At 44.8% G+C, this 4,440-nt stretch overlaps 1 protein-coding gene across 3 annotated transcripts in view; it reads right to left on the bottom strand.

Moving 5' to 3' along the window:
* LOC138968458 (inverted formin-2-like) overlaps positions 1 to 4,440 on the bottom strand; it is a 121,316-nt gene that overhangs the window by 78,168 nt on the left and 38,708 nt on the right. The window lies entirely within an intron of this gene.

Raw genomic sequence — 4,440 nt, 5'->3', positions numbered from 1 at the left:
AAAAATTTATAAAACGATCCAAATTTACGTTTATCTTATTCTCCATCATTTGCTGATTCCAAAAACATATAAATATGTTATATTCGGATTAAAAACAAGCTCTGAAAATTAAATATATAAAAATTATTATCAAAATTTTTTTTTCGAAATCAATTTAAAAACACTTTCATCTTATTCCTTGTCGGTTCCTGATTCCAAAAATATATAGATATGATATGTTTGGATTAAAAACACGCTCAGAAAGTTAAAACGAAGAGAGGTACAGAAAAGCGTGCTATGCAGCATAGCGTAACCACTACCCCGCTCTTCTTGTCAATTTCACTGCCTATGCCGTGAGCGGTGGACCACGAGTATACGGTCTTGCTGCGTTGCATTGCGTTCAGTTTCATTCTGTGAGTTCGACAGCTACTTGACTAAATGTTGTATTTTCGCCTTACGCGACTTGTTTTCATCTTCAGGCAATCATTTTCAGCAAGCCACCACTCGAGGCCACCGGCTATCCAACGCTCCTTCTTTTTCCCAACTGGTAGTCTCGGCTTTGCCCAAGGCAGATAACTTACTACAGGGGATTGACAGCAGAAAATGAGTCTTTTACCTCCCCTGACCCGATCAATAGTCTTTGGGCATGGCGATTTACAGAAGGAGGGTTTTTCTCTCGCCGGAAAAGGAACTGAAAAGGATGAGGGTGAAAGAAGTGTTTGGTATTCCCATGTCTATTTAGGCCGATGTCCTCTTTCAGCCGTCTGTGGCCTTTTCATATCATTTTTGTTTGAACGGCACACTACGAGCACGCACAAACAGACAATGCACACACACATGACATACACTCATACACATGCACGCACACACAATCTTGCAGATATTAACCAAAAGTACGCACACACACGAGATAACTCACTCACACACACACACATACGCATATATCCTCACACACACACACACACACACACACACACACACACACACACACACACACACACACACACACACACACACACACACACACACACACACCCCAAGTCAGTGTAAACAACGTCAGTTAGCAAATTTGAAAAGTCCCACTCTGGCGGGAAGAAATCAGCCACACACACTGTTGAAATTTGCTATGTGCCCAAGTGGCGTTTAGGAACTTATCCCATGCAAAACCCTTCCACATTTCATATCATGGTGAGCTGAAACGTTTACCACGAGTATGATTGTATGTAATTAGGGCCCGTTCACACAGCGCTGCGTCCTTACCACGACCATGCCGATCACGCCGATCTGAAAAAAAAGTTATCAAATCGGGGCATATCGCCGTCAAAACTCCAGCACAAGGCACTAATACCCAAGTCACATAAAATAGACGCCGCTTCTGCCACGACGGAAAAGTGTTCGAGAGCGTGGCCAATCGTGGGCCAAACGTGACAGGATCTCCATGAGCGTGGTTTGGTCGGGGTGGGATCTGCTAGGTCGCGAAGCTGCACGCTCTCCCTACGCTTATTTTGAACTGCACAAAACAAGCGTAGCCGGGTCGTGGCGCAGTACATTCGTGATGTAGTTTTGTTTTATTTGCCATGTGCTAGATTTTTACGGCGAGCCCCGACTTGATAACTTTTTCAGATCGGATTGATCGGCATGGTCGTCGTAAAAACGTACAGCTGTGTGACGGGGGCCATAAGGCACAACAACAAAAAAGTCTGTTTACGGTAACAGGCAAAAACAAATAGGGTCGGTAGGTCGGGATTTTTTTTAAATACTTTTTTCCCCAAAAAAACCCATATTTTTAAGTTATTTTGCCAAAAAACAAAGACTTTTTTTTTTCTATTTTCTTTCTTTATTTTTTTTTCCCAAATGCCAAAAAAAAAATCTAGGGTCGCGCGAAAAAATAGGGTCGGTCGAGATACCGTAAACAGACTATTTTTTTTTTTTTTTTTGGGGGGGGGGGGGGGTCTAAAAAACCCTACATCACGACTGTATTGTGCCCAGACCCGGCTACGCTAGTATAGGGAGAGCGCGCAGCTTCGCGACCTTGCAGATCCCACTCCGACCAAACCACGCTCACGTGAGGATTGGCCACGCTCTCCGACAATTTTACAACGGAGTAGAAGCGGCGTCTCTGTGTGAACGGGGTATAATGATCCACCTCATCATCAACCATACACCCCCCCTCCCCCCCCCACCCCTCCCCCCTCCCCCTCCCCCTGCCTCACTTCTTGAGAATCCGCCAGTCAACAACGAAACACGCCCTGGAGTCAAAGTGCATGTTTTTTGCCCTCCCATAGTTTGCTGGAAGGTGGCAGGGGTAAACCTGGAAGGTCGGACTTGCACCAGAAATTAGGCCAGGACGTGTGCACATATACCGGCCTTCCCATGATTGTATGGTCCGTTCACTGCTGAACTATGCAACGGTTGTGAGCACTGACGTGCCTTTTACGGCAAGAAAATCGATGACACTTACTGGGAGTGGGGTCAATACAAGTTGATACAAACGAAATTGTAGGACCCTCAAGCCCCTTCTACACTGCCTTTCTTAGCCCTGCCTCCCCCCACCCCCTCCCACCCCCCCCCCAACCCTCTGCCCCCAACCCCCCCCCCCCCCCAACCCCTCTTCCCGGCTTCTCTGTTCTCTGCCCTGCCTATCACCGCCCTTATCCAACCTTTCTTTAGTACTTAAATCTGCCTTTCTTCCAGTGTATGTCTCTCTCTGTCTGTCTGTTTGTCTCAGTATATGTCTCTTTATCTCCTTCTCTCACCCTCTCTCTCTCTCTTTCTGTGCGTCTCTCTCTATCTATCGCCCTCTCTATCTCTCTCACTCTCTCTATCTATCTCTCTCTCTCTGTACACCTCTCTTCCTTGCAAAATAAAGTTCCATCATCACCATCTCTCTCTCTTTTTCTTTCTCGCTCTCTCTCTCTCTCTCTCTCTCTCTCTCTCTCTCTCTTTCTCTCTCTCTTTATCTCTCTTTCTCCCGCCCCCCTCTCTCTCTCTCTCTCTCTCTCTCTCTCTCTCTCTCTCTCTCTCTCTCTCTCTCTCTCTCTCTCTCTCTCTCTTTAAAAAACCACATGCGTTTGCTTGCCGGCAGCACTGACATTCGGCGCGTCAATGGCTTATATTCTAATCGTTGTCAATGGCCCCAGCATGCCTCTCCAATGTGTATTTCAAATCCCGAATGTTCCCATCTCCCCTGAAGTAACCCTCTTCAACACTTACCCCCCCCCCCCACCACACCCTTCTCAAAAATATACATATATTTCATCTCCCAAGTTTTTATTTTTTTTATTTCCCTCTCTCAATTTACCCCCACGCCACTCCCATCATCACCACCACCACAGATACATTTATCGCCCCCCGCCCCCTTTGCCATAAACCTCATCTGTTAAATATGTCATCTCCCGAACGTCTCTAAGGCCAAAAAAAAAATAGATGTGGTTACGGTAACATAGCCAAAAAAAATAGGGTAGGTAGGTAGGCAATCACTTTTTTTTTTTAACTTTTTTTTCTAATGTGTACAAATTAAACCTACTTGACAGGGAAATAAGTGTGCGACACGGGCGCTTTCGCTTTCATTGCGTTTTTTGCACTCGGTTTTTTTTTGTTTTTTTTTGTTGACAAATGTAATAAAAAGTTATAGGATCGGCCCCTAAAAATAGGGTAGGTCGGGTTACCGTAACCACACCTATTTTTTTTTAGGCCTAACACTAAGACCCTAATTAATTGACTTTGCGAAGTCTTTTTATTTACCAAAAATACGGTTCCAAAGCTTCCAGTACCGAACTTCGTGAAGAGTCGCTTCCGCCCAATTAATACTAGGCTTTAGGAACACCCCTAACCACCACCCTCCCCAAAACCAACCATCCCACACCCCAACCTCTGTCTCCATCTATCCATCCGGTTTCCTCTCTGCAAATGGCAACCTGATTCTCTGGGACTGAAGTAGTAAAAGAAATGTAGCGGCAATGAGGTTCGTGCCTGCGTGTCTTGCGGATAGCCGTCCAAATGTCCAGACCAGGCCAGACAGTCCATAATTATTGTGCTCTATCGTGACTGGGCGGTGTGATTAAATACAAAGAACGTAAGAAGGAAGGAAGGAAGGAAGGAAGGAAGGAAGGAAGGAAGGAAGGAATGACGAAAGGAAGGAAGGAAGGAAGGGAGGAAGAAAGGAAGGAAGAAAGGAAGGAAGGAAGGAAGGAAGGAAGGAAGGAAGGACTGAAGGAAGAAAAGAAAGAAAGAAAGAAAGAAAGAAAGAAAGAAAGACAGACAGACAGACAGACAGACACAGACAGAACAAAAATAAAGAAAGAAAGATAGAAAGAAAAAAAGAAAGAAAGAACGAGAAAAAATCGATAGAATGAAGGAAAACGGTTTTTTTTCTGTGTCCGCACCATTTTCGTTTAATCTGGCTGTTTTTCGAAATACAATGGCCCATTAACAAAACAAAACAAAAACAGTAATTTTTAA

This window comes from Littorina saxatilis, linkage group LG6 (assembly GCF_037325665.1).
Source record: "Littorina saxatilis isolate snail1 linkage group LG6, US_GU_Lsax_2.0, whole genome shotgun sequence".
NCBI classification, from domain to species: Eukaryota; Metazoa; Mollusca; class Gastropoda; order Littorinimorpha; family Littorinidae; genus Littorina; species Littorina saxatilis.
The sequence above is the reverse complement of the archived record's forward strand: the minus strand, read 5'-3'. Positions and strand labels throughout refer to the sequence as shown.